The 26,833-nt window shown below is 41.0% G+C and overlaps 1 long non-coding RNA gene across 1 annotated transcript; it reads right to left on the minus strand.

Moving 5' to 3' along the window:
- Window positions 1–2,095: 2,095 nt before the first annotated feature.
- Window positions 2,096–8,471, minus strand: LOC148113076 (uncharacterized). Its single transcript, XR_015728603.1, has 2 exons — window positions 6,809–8,471; window positions 2,096–4,075 (listed from the first exon to the last, which is right to left on the minus strand). It is a non-coding gene; the product is annotated as an uncharacterized LOC148113076 (long non-coding RNA).
- Between the last annotated feature and the right edge of the window lie 18,362 nt (window positions 8,472–26,833).

A 26,833-nucleotide genomic window follows, 5' to 3' on the forward strand; every position in this document is an offset into this window, starting at 1 on the left:
CTGATGCAGCTGGATATTTATAGCATTCTTACAGGCAAATACATCCTTTTTTAAAAAAAAATGTGTGTGATAGAAAAGTATGTGAGGCACAAAAGTGCTTTGTTTAATTCTAGAAATCTAATCAATTACAGCAAATTATTCTGTGCAACACTAAAATTGCCAAAGCAGTCACTCTTTCTAAGAGTAAACCCTACTGACCTTGATCTACTCAGTATTCTAGGATTGCCCTGAGAAACTTCTATTAAAAAGAAAGGATGGAGGAAAAAGAAAAACAATGAAAAAGAAGCACTTTTGTTAGAGCTAGGTCCTATTTACACACACATCTGAGTAAATTTAGCTGGATTTCATGGGTCTAATTTTTAAGTAAACCTTCCCATTTTGAATACAAATGACACAATTTCTCTATAACCATGCAGAGGCTTTGACAATGCAATGTAATGGTAACCATCTGAATGCATGTTCTTTCTAAGAAAACATGAATTGTGTGAGCATTCCTAAGTTCATTGCCTTGTTGATATTTGTGCAGCTGTGCTGGCAGCAATAATGCAGTAGCAACATTATTCATCCTACATAGCCAGGATAATTTAGTTTACTTATTGCAGCTATTATTAGATTGTCTTTCAATTATATTGATTCCTCCAATGAGCTCAGAGTTAAATTTGAATAGGATACACAGAACAATAACACAATCAAACAGTACAGGACAATGGAATAGTGAAGAAACAATAACAGATATTAAATTTGTTAAAAAAACAAAAAGACAGTTTTATCAGAGTGAGCTGCACTGAATCCAAAGGGACTGTACATCCAAATGAATATGCATATGTTTCACCTAAAATGTTATATGTGTAGGATTATGGGAAGACAAACCCTTGCTTTCAATAGTCCAGAATGTATGGTTCTGTGAAGGCTCAGTGTGCACTTGTCTCCTGCAGGAGCTGCACTGGCTGTTGATTTGCTTCCAGGTCCAATTCAAAGTGCTGGTTTTTACCTTCAAAGCCCTACATGGCTTGGGACCTAGTTACTCGAAGGACCATCTTTTCCTGGTCTACCTGACCTACCAGAACAGAGGAGGCAGGGAATGCGACTGGTCTCCTCTCCAAAAGAGGTCCATCTAGCGGGATCAAGAAGAAGAGCCTTCTCTGGTTCCCTCCCTGTGGAACATCATCCTCATGAAGAGAAGATTGGCCCCCACTTTGACACTCTTTAGCAAGACCTCGATTTGTCAAAGGGCCCGGGGGCTCCAAAGTGGGATGGAGACTATCAAATGGCTCACTTGACACTTGTCGCTGTAGTTGTGGGGATATTAGTTTTAATTGTTTTATACTGAGTTTTTATCTTTGTAAGCCACCAGCAATCGCTGAGAGAGTTAGGTGGCCATATAATTTTTCAGAATAGAATAGAATAGAATAGAATAGAATAGAATAGAATAGAATAGAATAGAATAGAATAGAATAGAATAGAATAGAATAGAATAGAATAGAATAGAATAGAATTTTTTATTGGCCAAGTGTGATTAGACACACAAGGAATAAACAAACAAAAAAATTTGTCCCTAATAGGATATGAGAAGTGCAGTATCTAATTTTAAATAAGCGAAGAAACACTCTAAATATTAATACCCAGACAGAAAGGGAAACTGTTCTTAGAATTTAAATAAATAAATTTGGTCCAAAGTAAATAGGATACTTCTTTCAAAAGATAAATTTTTGCACTGAGGCAGGTTGTTAGATTTTCCCTGCTGGAGGGGAAATCTTGAAAGTTGAAAGTCTTACCACTCTTGTGGAAATACAGACTTACAGTTTAACAGCCAGCATTTACCTCTGTGTCAAGTGTTATGATTCCAGAATGAAAGCAACTACACCTTTCAAGATGTTTCAGGTTGAGAATGAACAAGATGCCCTCCCATGTAATATCCATTTCAAGAAGTCCAAAGGAAATGTTTCACCAGTGATTCCGCATTGGAGTTGCAATCAGTTCTAGCACTTAACAATTGTACTTGTGTGCCATACTTACTTATATGAAACAAACTGTTGCATTCACACTTTGCAACTCACCAATTACAAGATGTGGATATTAACTGCAATTGGATCGGTTTCCAATTACAACACTATTTGGTGTTTTTATTCTGTAGAGACATCTTATGGAATATAATTATTCAAATACAACTGAATTCTTTCTGAGAGGGTCAATCCTTCAGAAGCATTGCTATAAAACACAAAAGTACTCACAATAAAAGTCCCCCTCTTAAAACACCTTAAAATATATCATTCTTTTTCTTTTTCTTTTTTTTTTGTGTGTGTGGTTTAGATCTTGCCTAAAATTGCCAACCAAACGTAACCATATTTTATGCTGGGCAGATCACCTATAGGAAGTCTGATGAACAAGAAATTCTGACTCACTGTTGCACCAGGCATTTGCAACCCAACTTTTTCAGCCATGCCTCCTGCATCTAAGTTGTTCAACTATCCTACTTCCCAGACAGCATTACAAGATTGGCTATTGTATGAGCCGTCCCATAAGGAGGGCACCAAATTAACCAGTGGTGATCTAACTCCTACAAACCTTTTTCAGCCTCTCTGGTTACAACGGAAGGACACTGTGCAAGGCTAGAATCAGTGGGACAAAACCACATCAGTGTTTTGTTGTTTTGTTAACCAAGCAACCCCCCTGGATTCTTTTATCACATTGCCATTTTTGTCCGTGCTTTGTTAGTGCTTTAAAAAGCACTAACCACTCATTTTAGATTTAGACATTTTACTAATCAGTTAGGGAATTCATGTACTTCAAAGCCTTGGACAACTAATGCATTGGGGTCACTTGACAGGTTGTGAATCTTCAGTTTTGTTGTTTTGTTTTTAATAAAAAGCTGCTCCCCATTCCCTCTCTGAACATCAAATGGTTATTTTCTGACATTACGGAAAGCTTGGGCTAACAGAAAACGAAGATCTAGCCCACCCGTCTTCCCCGCCCCTGCCAATACAGTTTAAAGCACTTTGATGTCTTGCCAAGAAATACACTTCTTTCAAAGAGGCATGTCAACATTTGTTTTCCCATTAAATGGCATTTAGTTGCCAGTAGAAGAAGGGGGGGGGGAAATGACGCGAAATGGCCACTTTTTAATTCGATGTATAACAACCGCGGGGGTCTAAGAGAAAATCAGGGCGAAAGCGGTAGACACAAATAACTAAATTACCAAAACGTTGGAATATCTGCGAGATTCATTAATATGTAACAGACTCCCCAGTTAATCTCCAAAAGCCAGTGTTCCCCCTCTAAAATAGCACTCTGGGACGAATTGTACAGGAGATCAATCACTGCTAATGCAAGAAGGTTTACTGCAAGGGTGCGGGGGGGGGGGTTTGCGAGGAGAGAAGCTATTTACACCTTCAAATAGAAGCTTTTGAGATTTAAGAGTCAGGGTCATACATCACCAAGAATAAATGATTATGAATTGGTAAACGCGCCCTCCAGCCATTAGCTCTGCCACGCGATTTATCATTTCGGGGTGCTCCTTCACTCCGCCTCCCTGACTTTTCAAAATCGTCGCGCTGTTTGGAAAAGGAAAGCATGGCGGTTTGGGGGGTGTGTGTGTGTGTATGTGTGTTTTAAAGGTCACAGAGGGAAAGTTTGTGTTTGCATACACCATAAGTCATCTGAACACCGGCCAGTCAAAAAGAAGCAGCAAGGCCACTTCTGGAGTTGCACGCGGGATACAACGCCGCCTTTGCACCGTTCACAAGCTATTGGTCGGCCCGGCGGAGCTGACATGAGGCAGCGTCCGGAGGACTCCCTTTCTTAGCGGAGGAAAACTTGGGCGGAAGAGACCAGATCCAATGGGAAAGGATCGGCCGGCCGCGCTGGAGGAACGAAGAGCATCCTTGGACTCGGCGCTTCAGGCAAGGGGCTGCGCTGCTCGGGACAAGAAGCGAGGAAATGCCTCTGGGTTGAAGCCCTCTTCCATTTCTTAGGCCAGATTCCGATTCGTGCCTCGCCTTGCCAGGCTGCTGCGGGCGTAGTAGCTGAGTGCAGAGTCCGCGAAGCTTTTTTTTTTTTTTTTTTTGGTCTCTTGTCTCTGGTGAGGGTACAAGGGTACAACATCAGCTTTTCATAGCTTTGGAATTAGACTACAGCTTCTATCATCCCAGCCAGAATGCAAAACCATGCTGGTTCGGGGTGATGGGAACTGTAGTTCAGCAAGTCTGTTGGAACTGCTTGGGCAAGGATGCTGTAGGAACCAGAAGGAACTGAGATGTGAAGGAAGAAACAGAAATGAAAATTCACTGATGAAATGCTAATCGAAAGAATATACATTACCCTTCTCCACAAAGTAACTCTCAATGGCCACTTTGGACACTACACAACTTGAGCGCCTGGAATACTAGCATTTGTTTATGACAGTTTAGTGGCAGATTGGATTACACACACACACACAGAAAGAGAAGCAGGTTTCCACTCTGAACAGTGATGCCCAATCTCACAAATAAACTCAAAAACCCACGGATATTTTTGTACCTAACGCAAATTATTCAGAACATTGCTCTTTTCACCTCTTGCTGGTCAAACACCAATATATATTCTTTGTCTTTAATCTCAACAAATACAGTATGTTTTTAATTACAATACTTAATCTATATTTGTAAACCGCCTAACAAGCAATCTGCATATGCATAACTGCCCTGTCTTTCTTCCCCCTTTCCCCACCCTTCATCCCAATTTAAATCCTACATTATTTTAATCGCATCCTCCATCTGATGAAGTGAGGTGCAACTCAGGAAAGCTTGAGTCCTTTAATAAAAAATCGTTAGTTGGAAAAGGTGCTAGTAGAATCCAGACATTTCACATAAAGGTGTATTGCTTCAGTTTTTCACAAATCCAATTTCTTCACATTTAATGTTAAAAGAAAAGCCACATTTGTTTTTAAGGAGGCCAGCCATTCTTAGTGCAATGTGGAGGATATGTGTGTGACAACAGGTGTGTAGAAAGACTTATCTCAGTTTGTGGTAGAGCTTAGAAGTCTTGAATGAAGACCTAAGGTTAACTAAGGCTGTCACTCCCAAATTATTTTACTGGGATGAAGATTCCACTTCAAATAAATAAAAGGAAAGGATGTGGGGGACTGGACTTGATGAAGTAGCTCCTTAAAATCTACCTCCCTCTAAAATCTAATTTCCCTCTCTGCTCCTCTCCTTTCTCTGTAAACTTAAACTCAAACTTGGGTGGCAAATCCACTGCATTAACAGCCACACATGTTTTTCTGGAAGGAAGCTCTTATAAACTTGGAGGAAATTCAACAGAATTCCTTTTTTATAAGGCCCCGGGGGAGAAAGACACTTGATACTCTCCATCCTGATGCCAAAGCTGTGGTTGAATACAGATTTGTATTTGTATCTTTCTGTTCTTGCCACTATAAATTGGATCTCAACTGTGGCAGGCTTTTTAAGCTTTTTGATGGAAGAGAAGACAGTTAATCAGCATGGTGAAAAGGAGTGTCTGGCACTTTCTCCCACCAGATCTTCCTGTCCTAGCTGCAAGATCAGTAACAGAACAGTTTTTGTATAAACTGAGAGTTCTGCCTGCATACAGACTGAAGATGGAAATGGAGAATATTATGTTCTTAGCTAGTGAATATTCATAGCTTTTGGATTTTACCCCTTCACACTCCCCCCCCCCCCCCCGCAAACCACAGACTTTAGCAGTATGGAAGAAACCCTACCCAATAAATACACTGTATACCCTACTTTGGAATACACAGTGGTGCAGAAAATTGCTGGCAGCTTTTTCAGGTGAATAACCTTTTATTTATCCAAATATACAGTTGACAATAATAAGAGATGCAAAGGAAAAGGGGAAAAAAAACTTCTGTTGAAGAATCTGAGATCCCATTTTATTGATTACAAATAGGCCAAAACAGTTTAAAACCTCTCATCCATCTTCTCTCATCCTATCCTCAACTGACCACGTTTCAGAGTCCTACATCTCAACATTCAAACTCTCAACCTGTATCTATGGCTCCATGTCATAAAGGTAACCCTGGTAATAACACACCCCCAAGTGGAAAGTCGAGATTCAGGTAAACTTTCTCTGTGTTACAGATACTATGTCTAGATGTGTTTCAGGATTTCCAGTATGCACGCCCATCTTTTGACATCCTGGTCTCCAGGTGGGCTTGAATACTGGGGAACAATCTGGAATGCCACCAGACACCTTCTTCGCGGGGCATCCAAGTTGCTTTATGCCACCACTGTGTTATAGCCGCCATTGCTGTCAAAGTATCACTCTCCCCATCAGTCCCATTCTTGCTCCCCCCCACACACACACATACAATGCAACCACAGTGCATGATATATAATCTCCCTCCCCCTCCCTCCATAATGTTATCCTTCAATCTGGCTTCTTGGTGTTGTCTGTGGGAGTGTATCTATTCCCTGCAATCGCTTGGCAATGCTTTCCAAAGATGACATCCAGAAGATGTGTCATAGTAAATTACCTTTGTAATAAAATGTAACAAATGCAAATAGCTGTTGTCTTTATTACGTTTTAAACCATTGGTTTATCTGCACTATTTCACTTGTCAGTCGCGCAATATGTCGGGGGAAAGGCGAAGGCACAGTTTGAGAGCAGATAGATGGGTCCTCGTGTGTAATCTTGCAGACATCTACCATTTGGGTCATTTCCTCATCTCCCGCAGAAAAGACATTATCCCGCTCATATTTACATACTTTTCAATATTTGTCAAACAATCATAAATTATAAATTAATGAAATGTTCGACAGTCTTCAGAGATCACCCTAATGAAGGCATTTACCTTTCCGGCGATTCGGAGGCTCATCTTGATCAGGTTTAATGACATTTCGACTCACACGGTTTATTAGGCTTGATTAGATTTGGCCTGGTCTCCTGCTGTCGTTTCAGATGTCTCCCGACATAAACATCACCTGCTTCAGGTGCAAAAAAAACAAATCAACTCTTTTTGTTGCTTAGTAATAACAATAGTAATAATAATAATAAATTTCCCATGGGGTTACAGAGTCCTCAAGAATAAAAGGGGAAAAACTGAAATGCTCCCCCCCCTTTTTTTTTTGACTAGGAAAGGGTAATGTGTGAGGGACATAGAGTGGTTGCAGCTCTTAACTCCCTGTGAGAGGCCAAAGAAAGCCAGCATCCCATTTGCCCACTGGGAAATAACTCCAAGCCTGCCACGATTCTTGAATTAACCCCTTATAGATGTATTTACTAGGATTCTGCCTGACCGTCTTTCTAGAAAAAGCTCAAGTCAACAGACGTGGTTATTCTCCTCCTTCTTGATTTGTCCTCCCAATGATGAACAGGTAGTTTAGGCAGAGAAACAGGGAGCTGTGTTGTGTCTGGGCAGAGGTTTGAATGATAAACTCAAGGAAGGGAAGAGCACATTGAATGCAATGGGCCAATCCAGACAAAGAGAAGGTTACAAGCAGCTTGAGCTACAGCTTCTGTGGGGCCAGGTCTGTACAAGGTGAATGGTAGTCTTCTGACAAATCAAAAGGCCACGAAATAGGGAAGTGACACATTTCATCTTCACAAAACCAAGCCTAAGGCGGGTGTTGCCTTTGTTCTACCGCCATTTTTCCTGGAACAATTCTTTTCAACTTATTTCTAAAGGAGCTCATGCATCACGCTGCACCGCTCAAGAGCAGAGGCAAAAATATACAGGATCCAGAGGCCTGAAGAGGTCTTAAGAGGCCGATCCTTGAGTGGCCTTGCAGCCTCACCAGGAGCAGCCCTCCAATCTGTTGGTAGCCTGATGGGTCACTGCAGCCAACTATCTTCAAGCCAAAGGTTGAACGTTGCCTTGGAAGAATTAGGAGACTCCCACAGCCCTGGTTAACTGTAACCAGGACAGAGGTGGGCATGGCCTGGATAAATGTGATTTAATTAATTAAACAGGGTTAATATAGGTGAGCTCTGTGTAGATGCTCCTTTGCCCTTAAACTTGACAGAACTTCAATCAGGGCTTCCGGACACTGATGGCGCTGGGCTACAGGCAGCATCCCTCATCGGGTCTTCCCCAACCTGGACTATCCTTGCCATGTGTTGACTGCAACATTCAGAGCCTCAGCTAGGTTTAGCCTGAGACGTCCGGCCTTTGAAGCCCACACAACCCTGAAGCCCCCTTAACCAAACACCGCTGCTTCAGGTCTCTACTCTGCTGCTTTTTGCAGCGGGAGGGCATAGGATGGAAGCCTGGCAGAGGCTGTCTCGGGCGCTCATTTCACACCATCTGGCTGCGAGCCCTTTGACTCCCAGGCCGATTCCCACGCAACTCGGAAAGACGCCGGACGGCGGTCCAACCGAGCTCTGCAAAAGCAAAGTCGCGGCCTTTTCTCGTCTGGGCCTTCCGGACTTTCTCCGCCGCCGCCGCCCCCGAGCTTGTAATCGAGTTTCGTCCTTTGGTAATTGAATTTGGGACGTTTCACAGACAAGGCCTGAGAGGCGGGAGCCCCGCAGCGCCTCTACGCCCGTCATCCCTTGCGCGCCGTGGCGCACTTGCTAAAAACGCTGGCCTGGTGATTTGATTTGGCGCTATTTTCCTTATTTTGGAAAAGAAGGTGACACACGCACAAACACACCCACCCACTCCGGGGAAGCGGAGCCTTTTGTTTTCTTCGCCTCGTCTTCGTCATTCCTGCTACAAGCGGGGAAAGGCGGCGGGGGCGGAGCGGGGTGGGGGGCAGGGTGCGTCGTCTGACCAGGGAGGGAAAGATGCCTCCACCCGCCTTGCTTGAGCCGAACGGAGGGCTCTACAGGGCCGAGGAAAGGACGGAGGTGGAAGGGTTAGTGGCAAGCGAGAGCTCCAAGGCTCCAGTCTGGGAGGCGGTCGGCGCATTAGCCTTTGCACTTTATAAAATATACATCGGAAATGAAGCCGGAGCTATTAAAGGACACGCTCAGAAGCTATAAAACTGTTTGCGGAGACTTCCAAATATTTCCAAACAACGGTTTTTAAAAACACAATGGAGAGTTATTAAAGCGCTTGTTGGTAAAGTGAGCATGTGTTCTGCAATCATCAAAAATTGATATGTACCGCCAGTAAAGTAATTATGCACCATCCTGAGGATACGAGAACAGTACATTCTTAATCCACTTGCACACCCGTTGGCTTGCAGCATCAGGCTGCAAATAGCTTAATTAAGTCTACACGTGGAATAGGACCATATTGTTACATTGCATTATGCCCACTATATCTCAATTTATTGGGACAATTAATGCTAGTGATAGACCTCGGGCAAAGAAATATGAACCGCGGAGTATTAAAATTTCAAACTACTGACATTGGCTGGGGGAAAGGGGGGGAGAAAAGAAAAAAAGGGGGAAGAAGGAAAACATGGATAAGCTTCCATGATGTTTTGGTGGCAGGCCCTGGTCGGGATCCTGTTCCACAACTTCACAGGGTTTGATGGTGCTCGTTTGGGTTAAAAAAACAGAATTTTGAAAGCTTGCTCATTTGCAAAGGGCCTGGTAGAATTGTAGTCCACTGACCAGCAAAGCTCACTGACCTCACCCAGAAGAATATTTCAAGTTCTTTTAATTATATGCTACTCAATGTCTGGGTACTTTGTACTGATGGCTAAGGTGAAAAAAAGGTTGCAAGTGGTTCCTCTGAAACAATTGAAAGGCCACATATTTCCCCACCTGAATAGAATGGCTCCTCTTCCCCAAATTCTAGTTTTGTGTTTTTCAGATTCTAATGGTTCAAAGCGTCCAGCTCTTTAGGGGAATGGGATGTAAGATCATGAAAGACTACTGTAAATTCCTTGAGGTAGGGACTTTTGTATAAAACATAATCTATGTTGATGGCGCTCCTGAAGGCTATATTAACAACACCAGAAACATAAATTAACAAATTAATCATACCAGATAGGGTTGTGGAAGGGAAGGAGGGAGGGAGGGAAGAAGGAAGGAAGGAAGGTCATTTTGAAAGTCTTCCGAAGTCTTCCTTGGATTGGCATGTCATATTGTTTCCATGCCTGTAGACTTTCCAACCAGCAGAAAGAAGACCAATAAGAGGATAGTCTTATCAACGTGCTTCTAAAATTAAGTCTTCCAAGAACCCTGAGCTCAACTATGATAGCCCAACATCAAGAATGTATCAAGATGTTATGACACTACAACATCTGCCTTAAGCGCTTTCATAAACCTCTGTTTTCTCTTGGAAGCACTTCTCTCAGGACTATGCAAATTTACAACTAAATTCACTCCCTTCCTTTGCAAAACACTGCCCTGAAGTGAACACAGAGAAAATTTCGTTCTTTTAAATAAATAAATAAATAAATCTGAAAAAAAGAAATTCACACTATCTGGGAGCTTTTAAAGCATTGTGGCTTCAGAAAGTGGTTGTTTCAATACCCTTAAGTGTAATTTTTGAACTACAATTAGATAAGATTATAAATTATAAACATGTGTTTAAGATTAGGTTCAGTAATGATTAGCAATGACAATATTTCCCACAGATTGAATATCTTTATCTGAATACATAGGACAATTTTCAGAATAATTTCACCATAAACTCTATAACTCCCTTAAAAATAGAAAGAAAGCTTCTCCTTAAGTTTTGATGTCATAATTTTGTTTCCAGTTAACTTCTCAAAGGATTTATTTGGAAATAAAATTCTTCTGTTTTAAGGATTTGTGTCCCAATTCACCTTCCATCCAGGAGATAATGGCTCTCTCACAAAGGCTCTTCTCTTCTTTGTTTAGCTTAAATACACCATGTCTTTAATAATAACACTAATTTTGAATTTGGGGGTGTGTGATTTTGTCATAAGCCAAGTTATAAGGAGAAACATTTCATCTTAAATCATCAGTTCAACTCAGGATGCATGTTCGGTCAAAAGTAAGTGCAATTGAATTCAGTAGGATTTAATATCAAATACTGAAATTATGAATTTCCAACTTGCAATATAAAGAAGTTTCCACTTACAAGACCTATGCCTTATCTTCTAAATGAAACATCAGTTCTGTCCACTTTGTTAAGCAAACTGTTCAAGTGTTCTGATTCGAAGAGAGTTTGGGATTGGTTTCAAAACTTGGTGGAATTCAGTTCTTGTGATGTAAAGGCTGTTCAAAAACCTCACCTGTCTTTGTTCTTGAAATCAGTGGTGGGTAAATTTTTTTTTTTTCTTGGTCACGTATCAGCATTTGCTTGATGAGCTCAGCGGTTTTATGATATTTGGACTGAACTTTGATAGTAATGTCAACCAGATTTTTTTTTTTTATTTGGATTGTGAAAGTAATTAACACGCTTGGGGGGAAAAAGAAAATGAGTTCTCCTGCTGGAGACTTTCAGGTCTTCACCCAAATTGCTGAGTGGAACAGCACAACAGGTTGTACAAGAAGTTAGCCTGAGTTTATGTGCAGCCTATTTATTTTAGACATCAAAAAGATTATTGATACTAAATAATAGGCAGAACATATTTGGAGATTAGATCCTGAGTCTTTATCATTTATGATTTCACCTGCTTGGTTTTTGGGAAGGACAGAAAAGGAGCTGGTTTCTAATGTTCAATTCACACTCCTGGTTTTCTTGACTTGATATTTCATATCCAATATTTAGGGGGAGGGGACAGTTTTATCCTTAAATGCAACATACCATTTAGCTCATTAAATGGCCGTCCAGATGAAAAGTCAGATGATAAAGAATTGTTGTTGGAGCCTTGTGTGTATTAAGAAGACATTCCTCATTCTGATTATATTTGCATCCTGTCACTGGAAAGAAGCTTAATGCATTTCATTAGAATGAAACGACACACACCGATTTTAGCAGCTCACAAAGTAGGTAGGTGAAGAGGTATTTTAATGTTTCTCAGTGAGATGCCTTCAGGAAACAAAGATTAAATTCGTTCCCGGTCGTTTACTTGACTATTTTAAAAACATTTTTTCCTTCAGTGTAGGTGTGCATTGTTTTGTTTTCGTTTTGTTGTTGCCAGCTTTACAGGAAACACCCGGAAAGGTTTGATTTGAAATGTACAAGAGCAAGACTAATTCTAGGCAGCAAAGCTCTCCATATTACTCAATCTCTTTTATTTATTTTATTTAATGTGAAATGCAAACACCGACTTTCAAAAATCAGGGTATTCCATAATAGTTTGCAATATCTTTTTGCAAGGGCATTTTCTTATTTTACTTCACTGGAAGTTGGTTTGTGCAAGGTATGAAATTCTGGCATGTTAGCATGGAAATCATTGGATCCCTTTGGGATTTCAACTGGGTTAGGCTGCCAGCCACCTTAAGCTAGCATTTGAAATTAAAGCAGACAAAATCCAAAGGCTGATGTGAAGTAAAGCTGATATGTAGAAAGAATATTTTGTGAATGGACAAAAGGATAAAGACTTAACAAGTGCAAGGAAATAGATGATTCACCTCGTGATGGACCTTCATAGGAAAGAAACTTATTCTAAATGCATCAGATACTGTTAAACTGAAAAAGTGATTGATCTTCTTAGAGACAATGATGAATCCGCATACAGATGGGAGGTTGAACAACTAGCCTAGAGGTGCGATCAGAACAATCTGGAACTGAACACACTCAAAACTGTAGAAATGGTGATGGATTATAGGAGAAACCCTCCCATACCACCACCTCTTACAATAGTAGACAACACAGTATCAACAATAGAGACCTTCAAATTTCTAGGTTCTACCATATCTCAAGACCTAAAATGGACACCTAACATCAAAAATGTCATCAAAAAAGCACAACAAAGAATGTTCTTTCTGCCCAAGGACCTGCTGATATACTTCTACAGAGGAATTATTGAGTCTGTCATCTGCACCTCTATAATTGTCTGCAACCCAACAAGACAGACACAGACTTCAGAGGATAAATAAAACTGCAGATAAAACAATTACTACCAACCTGCCTTCCTTTGAGGATCTGTATACTGCACGAGTAAAAAAGAGGGCTGTGAAAACATTTACAGACCCCTCACATCCTGGACATAAACTGTTTCAACTCTTACCCTCAAAACGATGCTATAGAGCACTGCACACCAGAACAACTAGACACAAGAACAGTTTTTCCCCAATGCCATTACTCTGTTAAACAAATAACTCCCTCGACACTGTCAAACTAGTTACTAAGTCTGCACTACTGTTAATCTTCTCATCGTTCCTATCACCCATCTCCTCCCACTTATGACTGTATGGCTGAAACCTTGTTGCTGGTATTCTTACGATTTATATTGACTGTTTCCTAATATGATTTGATTACTTATTTGTTCCCTATGACTATCATTAAGTGTTGTACCTTATGATTCTTGACAAATGTATCTTTTCTTTTATGTACACTGAGAGCATATGCACCAAGACAAATTCCCTGTGTGTCCAATCACACTTGGCCAATAAAGAATTCTATTCTATTCTATTCTATTCTATTCTATTCTATTCTATTCTATTCTATTCTATTCTATTCTATTCTATTCTATTCTATTCTATTCTATTCTATTCTATTCTATTCTATGAAGGGGAACATATTGCAATGCTAATCATGAACATTTCAACTTCAGGTTTATTGGGTCAATGAGATTTTGCTCCTAGTCAATAAGTTTTAAGATCTGACTGAAAGGCCATTGTTTCAGTTCAAGGAAATTGAACAAAATTCAATTCTCTATAGAAAAATAAACCCTTTAATGTTAGTAATGCTTGTTTCCTTTTGCGTTACATGTAGTGATGTATTTGCACAAACACATTAAACCAGATCTAGCAGCAACATTCCTAAAACAAGCTTAGTTAATAATAAACTTGGCTTGTGTGTGTGTGAATGTTCTATTGTATGAGGCAAAATTAGCTCATTTGATTTATCTATTTTATTGTTTGAAATATTTGCAAACTGAGAGAAAGTTAATTCAATTATCCAAATTCTGAACAGATCCCATGTAATACTTAGGAAAATTAAACCATAATAACCTATGTTAAATACTTTTTATATAATAAATTAGCTTTGCCCAGCCAGCTGTTCTCTGGATATTTTGGATTTTCTCCCATATGCCTATAATCCCCAAAATGGCTTTGCAGACTGTGATTTATGAGAACTGAAGTCCAATATACCTGTAAGACATCAGAGAAAAAGAAGGGATTGAGAAGATACCAACGAGTCACAGATTTGATATGCATGATTGAAATGACAGATGTTTTCCTGTGAAGCACATCTTACACATTTTAGTGATCAAGCTATCCACAAAAGTCTTGGCTTAAATAGCAGCTATTAGCACTGACGCTCCCACTTGTAGCACTTGTAAGCACTTGTAAGAATTACAAGAACTATATGTGTGAAAAGTAATTTCTCATCACAATTCCTTCTTCCATAAGGTCTACTTCCATTTGCAATAGCTAGTAATACACAGGCTCAAGAGGTATAGGTTGTATGAAATAATCAATGCACGCACAACATTGATTTAAGAATAAAGTTGAATAGCACCTCAAAAGCTCAGCGCCAGTGGCTGCTAAGAAGTAATAAAGTACTAGTAATAAAGATTTCAAGTCATCTGAATGTGTTTATAATTCTCTTTCTTTATATCTAGCCACCAGAATTTCAAGGCAAACTCTGGGATAAGACATGGGTCTATCCCTAGAACTTCTTTCTGAAGAGAGATTGAAATCAGCCAATGAAGTAATAATAGGTCCTGGACAACTTTCCCCAATTTGACAACCTCTGGATGCATTTAACTACAATATCCATTAGGTATATTCAAAGGACAATTGATTGAGCATTATGGACTATACATCAGCACATCTGGAAAGCACCTAATTATAGGAATTTTAATTTTTTTAAAATTGCAGTCATGAAGCTGAATCCAATACTAAGTCTTCTGGGTGGAAATTGATGGCAAAAGAATAGACAAGCAGAAGGGGGGAAATTTGAAAGCTATTTAATTCTGCAGAAGAGGTTTCCCTTTTCAATTTTGTTGACAGATCCTCACCCACCCTGATTGTTTTTTGGGTTTTTTTCAGTATCAGATTAAAGGCACATGTTGCAGTGGCTTCCAACCACTTTCTGTTCAGTCAGGTCTGATTTTTGTAGGTTGCCAAGATAAGTTCCTGGAGTTTTCTTTGCAAGCTTTTTGTGAATTGGTTACACATTGTGTCTTTCCTAAGGCTAAGAAAAAGTGACTAGCCCAAGGTCACCCAGCTGCCTTTGTACCTAAAATGGGACTAGCACCCATGGTCTTAGAGGAGTTTGTAGTCTGATGTCTTAACAGCTACACCATACTGGCTCCTTAGACAGTTGTTAATAGGGTCTGCGGAACAGGTATGAGAGATCGGACAGCTTCAATGTGAAAGGGGTTTACTAGAGGCTGCTTCCAAAAACCAGGCAGTGCAAAGAAAGGAACTCATTTAATCTCTGAATGAATCTCCCATTTAAAAGAGAATTGATACAGAAGGGCATATCTGAACTTTCAGGAGGTAGCCAGGGTGCAAGAAAAGCTTTTTTCTATCTTGCTGAAATCCACAGGAGGAGGATGGCAGCAGAATAAGGCTGTACTGTTCTTACACAGTATAGAACTTCTGAAATTAACAATAAAGTTGTGATAGCCCAAACTGACCTCTTATTGCATATCTGCCTCCCATGCCGATCTCCAGTGGTGTTCTAGAGAAGGTCAGACACTTGTTTGCCAGCTACTCTTTTTGGCAACAGCAAACATTCTGCAAAAATAAATTCAGAAGATTCTTTTAGTTTAGGAGAGAGTTTCCTTTATTGCCAAATGCAACTGTTAACAAACTTTTCTTCTTAAGGATAACATTAGGTAAACATTAATGCCTGTATGAGAGAGTGAGTCTCAGATCAGAAGTGAGTGAAACTCTTTTTTGTTTTTTGTTTTGCAGGACAGAGTCATGCTTCAATAAAGAGGAAATATACTGGTGAATTTTAAGCGCGGAAGATACACATTCATATTTTTTTTTGTCTGATCCGTTTGTGTTCTTCACTGCCAGACTGTTTATCTATCCCACAATCACTGTGAAAGCTAAGAAATGTCTTTCCTAGAAATTCACATGGAACACAATCCTTTAAGAGAGAAACTATCAGAGAAATGGCTTTTTAAAACACAGAAATAAACTGTGTAGTCAAGCATGACTCTTTATGGACATTTGATGGCATGGAAGTGTTTTACCATTACTCTCTATGGGGATTAAAAAAAAAACTTCTCAGTCTGATTAGAGTCTTAAGATAGATCATTTTCTAGTGGTGTCTCATCCAACTGCAAATGTGCCCAACCCTGCCTAGTTCTCTGAAGTATCCATATTATGGAGCTAAATGAATAGGCAGGGGAAGGGAGCAAAAGAGATTATGATACTGATTATGGAGAGAGAGAGAGAGGGAGGGAGGGAGGGAGGGAAGGAGGGAGAGAGAGAGAAAGAGAGAAAGAGATGGACAAGATGCCTTTTTTACACATGGAAAATGAATCTAAGAGCTTCAAACTATCAAGAGAGTTTGAAACGTAAGAAAAATTTGTTCCTCTTAACCCTCAGCATCAGAGTGAAAGGATGACATCACTTTCAGCGTGCACTGGAGAGCAGAGATAAATAAACAGATAAAATGGCTGACCAAGGACCGAGAGGGCTATTCATCACAGACAGGAACTGTCTTTCTTGTCCACCAGACTTATTCGCCAAAGGAGACAAACAAAAGCAAAGCCAAGATAACGCCGAGGAGTACTTAAACTTCGCGTTGCGGCCGCGCTGCTCACTTTTTATTGGCATTCCTGGGCCCCCCTCCCGTGTTCTCCAGATGTGCTCGGACGACAAATCCCAGAATTCCTCTCTCTCACGGGAATTGTAGTCCGAATAACATTTGGAGCGCATTCTGTCAGGAAAGGGTAGTTTTCAAGCGAAGGGAGGGGAAAAAAATACGATTCACGCCAACAACCCAAATATGCCCCATTATCCCAACGATGGTCAGCCACTGGGAGCTCTCCGCGGCGCGTCAGCCCCTCCCTCTTCCCACGCGGGCCAGGAAAGCCGCAGTGTTTCTGGATGGGGTCCTTGGGAGAGACTACTTCGGGGCGTCCAGGTGTGTGTGGCACCGCTCCCTCGTCCCGAAGTTGGCTGAAGATCCATTAAAAAAAGATCTCAGTTCGTGGCCTTCAGGATAAGAAACCACCGAGGGATAAAATGAGTCCAATGGCGCAATAGGAAGGAAGAATTTATCCCTATCCCCCACAAATCCCCGGCGTTGGGAGTCTTCCAAGGGCAAGGGGCTCAGGCTAAGAACCCTTGGTTCAAGGAGATCCGGGTCCTTTCTAGGCTGATTTAGTAGAGACCCCCCCCCCGCCCCATGTGATGCACCCAATGAGCCGTCTGGTTTCCCGAGCTTGTTTACCTCTGTCCCCAGTTACAATCGCTGGGGAGTGAGGGGTGTGTGTGAGGCCAATCGGATTAAGAACCAAAGAGCAAAGGCAAGAGGGCCAGAAAAGGCGCAGAACTGCTTACTGATGACTTTTGGGCTAGTCACATTTTCTCAGCCCAACCTACCCCACAGTTGTTGCTGGAGGGGAAAATAGAGAAGGGAGTTCTCTAGGGAGAAGGCAGGGCAGAACTATAAAGAACTAATAAAATCAATACGTAACGCTTTCACTCAGAATAGGGGAAAGCCCCGTAGTTCTGTTGTCCATTCCAGGTAAAACCTGCAGAGTTCCGAGAGACTCAGTCTGTGGAGTGAGTATTTCTAGGACTGTGAACAAAATGAACGATCACCTTTCCTTGATCAAAGTTGGGCTTTTGAATCTCTGACACAGGTAGCATAAGCTCAGACAACCTCGCTGATCGCCAAATAAACTTGCCACTGATCAGGAAGAGGAGGCATCAAGAACATGCGGCAAAACCCTAAACGCCTCATTTTGTGGGGAGAATCTCACTCTGAAGTACAGTGGAAGATGCTCCCGTGAAAGACTAGGGGTGACATGACAGCAGAGTTCCAGTATCTCAGGGGCTGCCACAAAGAAGGGCGGGTCAAACTATTCTCCAAAGCACCTGAAGTCAGGACAAGAAGCAATGGATGGAAACTAATCAAGGAGAGAAGCAACCTAGAACCAAGGAGAAACTTCCTGACAGTTAGAACAATTAATCTGTGGAACAACTTGCCTCCAGAAGTTGTGAATGCTCCGACACTGGAAGTTTTTAAGAAGATGTTGGATAACCATTTGTGGTGTAGGGTTTCCTGTCTAAGCAGGGGGTTGGACTAGAAGACCTCCAAGGTCCCTTCCAACTCTGGTATTCTGTATTCTTGTGTGTGTGTGTGTGTGTGTGTGTGTGTGTGTGTTTATGTGTCTAAGAAAGGCTCAGTTAATTTATTTTTTCCTGGAGAAAGCAGTGAAACAACAAGGAGTGGAGAAGAGGGGAAAAAAGTTGTCAACACAAGACATAAACAAACAAAACCCCTTTATACCAGCCATGGCTCTACCTTTGTGCAAGACAGGAGACGCTGAGCATAAATCATTAAAATGATTGGTTCTCTCCTTTGTTGGTGTTCTTTTAAACATCCTAGTTTCTGCAATACTGTTGGAAATAACTCCTTAAACCAACAATCACCCCCACCCCCAACTCTTCCAAATAAGCTATTTGCTTATTTAAAAATAAATTTAGCATTTCCCAGAAAATCTGTGGAAGGAAGGAAGCAGAATCCTTGGTCTTTGAGCAGGTGGGAAAAGAAATTATTGCAATGTGTTATCATCCTTGCCATTCTCAGAAAAGAGGTTATGACGAGGCTGGTGAAGGTAGATTAAGAATAAAGGAGACACAGTTTAGCACTCCAAAAAGCCTCTTGCCTGGCTTTAAAAACAGAAGGAGTCAGCCTACCTTTGGGGCCATCTGGCTGCTCTAGGCTTTGGCCTCATGCTGTATGATTTTCTCTTAAAATCTCTTCCGGGCTGAAGCTCAGCATTTATTGAATTCATCAAAAGCAAACTTTGGCTGTTTCTTTTTTTAAGTAGGGAGCTAAAATAATAAGTCGACCACTGTGACATTCTCTTGGCTTGGGCCATTTTTCATAACGCAGCTGATACTCTTTTGTGCAGCTGAGGAGACTAACAGATGAATAACGAGGAAAGACGCCCCCCCCTTCAAATGCCCACCTAAAGCTGCTTCCAGCTTTTTCTCACTTTTAAAAAAGTTTCGTGAAATGAGAGGTTCATGTAAAAAGAAGAAGGGGAGGGAAAGAGGGGAGTGTACCCACCACCAAAGAAAGCCAGGATGTCCCGACTGGATTCTGAAATGATTTCCCCCCAACTCACTTCGCTCCCCAAAGTTTGTGCAGCTTGTGAAAGCTACCCAGGTGGTGGGGAACAGGGCAGGGCAGGCCTTTAGCTAGTGAATGGCTCAGACAGGAGCAGCTGGCAGGGGATGGAGGCTGCTTGGATTTGTTGCTCCCCAAACTTCTAGCAAGTCACATATTTCTTTCTCGTCATTTGTGTTTATTCTTTCTTGACGTGCCTCTCTTCCGTAGTCTTCCTTCTGGGCTCTAGAGCCAGGAAGCAGGAAGTATCTCCAAGAGGAAGGAAGAAAGCTGGGTGGGGGTTGGTGATGTTTGTTTTGGATGAGCGCATGGGGTAAGTTCCTATTTCCATTTATTTCCTCTGTGTGTTTTCAAGCTTTTTTTTTTTTTTTTTTTAGAAATATGACTCTTCTTACATATTCCTTGTATAGTCTTTTTCTCCCAATCCATTCGATTTATAACTTTTTTTGGGGGTATATATTTTGGATCCTCTGTGCATTTGTTAGGATCTTCTTTTTCACTTTGGTGTTATTTTCAAACAAAAATAGGAGTCCTTTCTCTACACTAGTTGGTCTGGTATTTCTGTGAATTCCCCTGGAATGGGATTTTAACAAATATATAAGAGAGGATGCTCAATATAACCCTGTTGAATTAAACAAGCTTTATTTCTAAGTAGACATATTTGAACAAGCCTGGAAGTTGCTCCCTAGGATTGGGTTGGACCAATTGTGGTATGTATACAGTTACTCAGAAACATGTGTCTGCAAAAGAACACAAGTGTGACATTCAAGGACCCTAACAGTAAATCAATTTAATTAAAAGCCATATTTCCTTTTAAGATGTATGAGGAAAGCATGTCTTGTTCTATAATACTTCTATAAACAAATAAAGATCAGGCTGCTACTGATGCTTTGGTTAGCTCTTTTAACTGTCAGCTCCTTGTTAAAAAAAATTAAAAATCTGCCCTTTCTATGAGTTGGCAAGATACAACACAATGGTATTATATCACCAGCATTCCAGCGAGAATTCTACTGAAGTGCAGAATTCTGTACTTTAATGTTTTCTCTGGAGCCCTGCACATGTGTGCAATTTTTACAGAAGCCCAGCTATTGGCTCAAACCAACAGAGCTGTTTATTGAACAGGCAAGCTTCGGACGAAGATCTTGGGAGCTAGATTAAAAACACATTTATTGGTTAGATTATTCTGACAGCTGCCTACTTTGCACTGCGATGCTTCCATCATTTGATGGAAAGGGAATTCTGTCATGTTTAGAAATTACATCAATAGCTGAGAGATGAGCTCAGAAGACTGACACTACCAGCAATACATAATCTTTTTTTTTTTTTAATGGACAGACCTGATCAGATCAAGGTTAGCATAGAAGAGACTCTACAGCTATGCTAAATATGTTCTATGGGCAGTTTCTGGTTCTCTTAGGGCATGGTCCATTAGGGTGAAGTGTTTGAATTTAAATTCATGATGTTTGAATGGGAAAAAAAAGGCTTAGGACCAGTCTTAAATTGTCTACTCTTGTTATCCTGGATTAATTGTGTGGATGGGTACTCCTAAGTGAGGCGTTAAACCTCAATGAATTCAGGAGTTAGATTAATTTGAGAGTAAGTGCATAGGATTATATACAGTACAAGTTAATTTTTTGTTCTATCTGTCAAGGCATCCAAGCTTTTTCTGTTACCTTTTATTCTTCAGTTTCCTCTGTCTCCCCCTATCTATCTTATTTGTGTTCTATTTTAACTAAATGCCCTTATTCCTCTTCAAAAGGACGTTTCTTTCGGAAGCTTCTTAGAATAAAGTTCAAGAATCTTTTTTCCCCAAGTCCCTGTTTTCCATTCAGGGCATCTGAGCCATTTCTCTCTCCCCCTCCCTCCCTTTTTCTCCTTTGAGCAAGAAAGAAGGTAGGAGGGGGTTCAGAAAACCTCTCTGTTGACTGGCTGTCCCCTGCATAACCGAATTTGGCCTGGAAAATGTTTCCCAGCCTTCTCAGCTTGTCGTTTTTGCAGGGAACCTAGGAGGAGAAAACAGTCTGCTGGATTAATGCCCTTCTTGGCACTTTGGTCCGCAGGACTAGCTGAAAATGCAACTTTTGCCCCAATTGGCTAGCTAGGTGCATTCAGCACACCCTGCAACTAACTGAACAGTACTTGACCTTTGCCTTTATGTTTGCTCAAATGTTTGCCTAAAACACAATCACCCTTGACAAGGGTGCCTGCTACCGTGTGACACTGCCTATTGAATAGATAGATGTTCCCTGCCACACACACCACTCAGTGCAGCGTTTTAAATGGCTTAGGTATTTGTAAAAGATCGTATAAATTCATGTCGGGTGATTGCTAGTGGCTGGTTAAAGAGACGGCCCTTTAACTGGCAGCGTACAAGCAAATCTGTGGGGGAAAACACACCATCACACAATCAGGACAAGAAAAGGAGGGGGGAGGGGAACCGATGGAATCGGAGGCCAGGAGGCCACACAAATATCAACCAAGTGGCAAGAGAGTTTGCTACAAAAGAAATGATCCAATAGAATATATAGCACAATTCATTCCGAAGTACGGCGAGATAAATCAGAGCTTTTCATAAAGGGCTGCTCCAGAATGCAGAAGCGCTGCGGTAGAGAAACGACGTATTACCTCCTTGGCTTTTTGCAGCGCAGATTTTTATCTAACCGCGTTCAAAAAAAACAAAAAACAAAAATGAATTTAGGCTCCCTGAGTTCAAGGCAGGTTACTCCTAAAAAAAAAGCAGGCAAGGGATCCAAGGATCCCCCACCCCGGATCTGTCTCTAGTAGATGAAACGGAAGAAAGTACGGTTCACTGAAACACATGCTTAAATTGACTGTATGTATAGGAGAAGAGATTATTTGTAACTGCTTTTACCTTGATGAATATTATCCTCTTTTTTTTTTTTTTTTTGGTATATGTTTGGGTTTATACCAGCATGATATGGTATACGGTATTGTGTGTGTGTGTGTGTGTGTGTGTGTGTGTTGGGGGGGGCTACAATTATTTTGGATGCGTTGTTCTTTTGATTTGTTTTTGGGAATGCGGGTGGGAACCAAAACCATTGACTACCAACGCTGACTTGGAAGAAGGTAGCGTTTCTTTCCCTGAAAGCGCAGCGGAACGAAGAGGCAGCCAGAAGGGCTGATTATGGTCTTCCCCGTTTATTCCTTCGCCAGAACGGCTGGCGTTGAATTCCTGCCTCAGGAAAACCGAACCTCGGGACTTTTTACTCCCGATGGATGCCAACGCGGGTTTGCTCTCAGTTTAGCTTTCGTAGGATTACTACAGTCTTCGGGGGCAGCCTTCAGTCCCAGAATGGCGGGGTTTAGTGGATCGGGGCCGGAGTCTCCGGGAAGAAAACGCCGTCGGCAACAGCCCAGGCAGCGTGCGCTCTTGGCGGGGTGGAGTGGTGGTGGTGGGGCGGGGGTGGAGGGGGGGGATGGCGGCTGCGCTCTCTTGGGTTGAAGGGTAAACGGATTGCGGCGCCGCGCGGCCGCTCTTGCTCTTCAGGGGAAGAAAAGCGAAGCAGCGCCGTTGTCTTTCTTGCCTCCGTGTCCTCCATTTCTTTTACTCCTATTCAAAGACTTCCTGCTCTTCTTCCCTCTCTCCCTCTCTCTGTCTCTGTCTCTATCTCTCCATGTCTCGGCTTCTCCATCCTCTCCAATTCTCCCTCTCCCTCTCTCTTTCTCTCCCTCCGACTCCCCCTCCCATTCTTTCTTTCTTTCTTTCTTTCTTTCTTTCTTTCTTTCTTTCTTTCTTTCTTTCTTTCTCTCTCTCTCTCTCTCTCTCTCTCTCTCTCTCTCTCTCTCTCTCTCTCTCTCTCTCCCTCTGTCCTTCTTCCCCGTCTCCCCGTCCACTTATCTCCCTGTCCCCCATCCCTCTATCCCCCCTCTATCCTTTCCCTCCCTCTCTCCCTCCCTCTCCCCCATCTCCCCCTCTCCATCTCCATCCCTCTCCGCTCTTTCCGTCTCCTCCCGCCCTCTCATCCCTCTGTCTATCCCTCTGTCTGTCTGTCTATCTGTCTATCTGTCTGTCTGTCTACCTATCTATCTACCCCTTTCCTTTTCCCTTTCTCCTTCCCTCCTATCTCTGTCTCTATCTACCTATTTCTCTGTTTCTATTATTTCTCCATCTCTCTATCTCCCCATGTCCCCATCGCCCTATCTGCCTTTCTTCCTATCTCTCCATCTCCATCTCTCTGTCTTTATCTCTCCAAACATGAGTGCAACAGAAAACAGAATATTAGAAAATTGGCCAGGATTTTTTTTTTTTTTAAGATTCTAGTGGTTGCAGCATCTTTTTTTCAATTTCACTTCAGAGGTGCTTCTAAGACTCCGTTTTTCTAACCTTTAGTTAGGAGGATTGTGAAGGTTTCCTAGGAAGATTCTTACTGAATGTCCTTAAGATATTCATGTAATTTTGAAGTAATGGTCTGCTATCAACAAAACAAAAATGAAAGGAAATATACCAAGTATTGAAGAATCCACCTGCTGATCCAGTCCAAAGATACTGTGATTTAGTTTCAGCCATTATTATTATTATAATCTTTTTGGAGCGTTCAGCAAGCCAAATCCAGTGAGACGGTGCTATAAGTAGAGAAATGACATGTGTAGGAAGGAAAGTGTAGGAAGGTGTCATGAGAAAAGAACAGCTGGAGTACTTTCTCTTTTTGTCACCATGTTCCTTCCCTTCCCCACTCACACATCTGGCCTAAACCTGTGTATTTAGAAGAATGTTCCACTGAGATAAACGGGAAGATCTTCCTGCTCAATTGCATTTAGGATTACAGCCCATATCTTTTTAGAATATGCCCAGTTTGCCCTAATATTTCCAAAATGTTGAGGCAAAAATGTGAAAAAATCATTCCCCTTTTAGAAATATGGACATGGAAAATCTAGTCTGAAGTTCATAACTGATGTCAATGCAATCTTTCTTTGACTCTCCTGATATTCATTGGAAGCTTTTTAAAAAAACTTCATCTAGGTATTTGAATGAGTAGAATGTGAAGTATGACATTGGGAAGAACTGTGTTTGGAGTTCCCTTGAATGGATTGGGCAGGTTGCTTGTTCTTGTTTTCTTCATAAGGAAAATTGGTCCATCAGTTATGCTCTCACAAGGTTTTGCAAGACAACATGCATTATAGGCATGTTCAAGTCCAGTCCATTGAGGATTCTAACCTATGAATTTCTATTTATAAAGCTGTATGATATGGATTGTAGACCTGGAGATGCAATGCTTTTGATCCTGAAGAGATTGGTTTGAAAGCCATTAACAAGAGCAGTCTTAAACTATGCACAACCCTAGCTTTCAGTCCAAATTTCTCCCTTTCCCTTGTTTTAAGCTGTTGGATTGTGTTTGGAAAAAGTAGAAAAAAATGAATTGTGAGGGCTCATCCTTACACACGTCTTGCCCAGACTGTGGGGCTCACCCACAGTTTTCATTCATTCTGTTTGGAAAGTTAGACTCAACAAGCATTTTATTTTGGTTGTGAAAGCGTATATTCTTAGCAAGGAAAAACTTTACCTTAAAATAACCTTTTCCTATAAAAGGGGAGAAAATAAGTAGTTCTCCTGATAATCTGAAAATTAACCTGCGATCTTGCAATCCAGACAGACACCAAAACATACTGGCAACCCTAGTATTCTCCTTTGATTCATTATGCTGGCCATATTTCTTTCCCCATCACTTAATTTATGCAGTGTCTTACACTGATATTTTCTGATCTGTATCTTAAAATAGTTACTGCTCAAGTTTCAAAATTGCCTGATAGCAACAAAGTGATGGGTAAAAAAATATACTTGGACTCCAGTATGCTTTTCAGGAAAATGTGACAGTTGATCAAGAAGTTATGACTAGAGGGTGTGGGAAGGTGTAATGACATTTCTCCTTTGGCCATTGGTTATTGACAACCACTGGCCTGAAAACTAAGCACCCAAAGCTAAAAGCATCTTTTATCAAAAAGATAAAAGTATGAAAAGGAGGAGGTAAGAACTGAGATGATGAAGACCCAAATTCAGACAACCCAGTTTAAGGTAGCAGTTCTATTTAGAAACAGATCAAGGCTTGAATGGTGTTTTCAGCCACTAGTGAAGACAGATCTCTAACTGAGGGCATGAATGTAAGTTACATCCAGGCCTTTCTGGGTAGCCTAGATTTGACAGTGAACCTTTTGTTATTAGCATTTATTGAGGAAGATCTAGCTTCAACTGGGAATGGGAAAGGGCTTTACAGAAGTTCAGGCAGGAAGCTTTAGCAAACATCGCAGACGTTGTTATTGGTCCCTTAACATAAATAAAAAAGAGATTGCAAATTAAAATTTCTTCTGTTGTTCAGCCCTTGGGTTTGAAACAACACTTCAAATAGCAGCAGCTTAATTCTTGAAAATGGATGTGTAAAAGTTTGTAGAGGTGTAGAAGGATTAGTGCAGAAGTGCATCAAAAATACAGGTGTGGGTGCTCAGAAGTAAGCTTTAACTGTATCACTGAAGGGGTGCAATTTAATTAAGATAGAACTCACAAGTTTTTCCCATGAATTTCCCCACTCTTTCATTTATAGACTTTTTAAAAAAGCATTGAAATGTTTTTATTTTTTCCAAACACTTCATTATGGAAGATCTAAGAAGAGGAGAAAAGCATTTTAAAGTGTCCAGTTAATGACTGTCTATTCAGGAATAAATCTTACCTAACTCTTTTAGTTGTGAATAAGGGTTCATAAGTATAAGGGCACCAGGCTGGCAGATATTATAACACCACAAACAGTAGACTCAGCCAGATTTATTTCCAGGTAATCTTCTTTAGCCTTACCTCTTCAAAGATTTAAAATGCCTCTTTTTCTCTCTGACTTTTCTGCAACTGAACATGGGTATCAATGCCCTGTAATTAGTTTTACTAGCTCTAAGGAGAGTTTTACATGGCTGTCCACAAACCGCTTATTGACTTCAAACCCCCTTAAACTGCCACCCGAGACACATTTCCTTGGAAATAAGTTTTGCTGAAGCCTTTTGCCTTGATATATATAACATGGAAGTGCACCACTGATTTCTTTGGGATTTGTTTTTAAGCAATGCACCCAACCGAAAGGTCACAGATGCCTTGACTTCTAAGGAAGTTTCTGACAAAGAGAGCTGAGAAGCTTAAGGTCATGGCAAAAGCAAGGAGACCCTTGCAGTTTAAATTTATTGAAAATGGGGGTATTGATGCATTTCTGAATAGTCAAATATCATACAAAATTACAAACCTTAATTTTAGTTATTCATCAGATGACATAGAAGCCCCTGCATGAATTTATTTTCTACTTAGCAATAAGAGGAGGCAGGACAGAATTTAACAGTTTCTTTAACCAATAGATACCTTAATTTTAAAGGAAATGTTTGCAATTGTTTACCATCTCAGGTATATTCCGTGATACTTTTCCTCCTCACCTCCCCCATTTTTTCCTTTCGGTGTCTGCTACATGAACAATCAAGCTTGTAATTACTTGCTAATTTCATTGTGGTTCCTCTGGAGAGCTTATAACGCTGGGGCCCCCTTGTCCACTCATTATGTCTCCAGAAGCTTTCTGTGGTGGC

This window comes from Pantherophis guttatus, chromosome 6 (genome assembly GCF_059756535.1).
Source record: "Pantherophis guttatus breed Tessera chromosome 6, ASM5975653v1, whole genome shotgun sequence".
NCBI lineage: Eukaryota > Metazoa > Chordata > Lepidosauria > Squamata > Colubridae > Pantherophis > Pantherophis guttatus.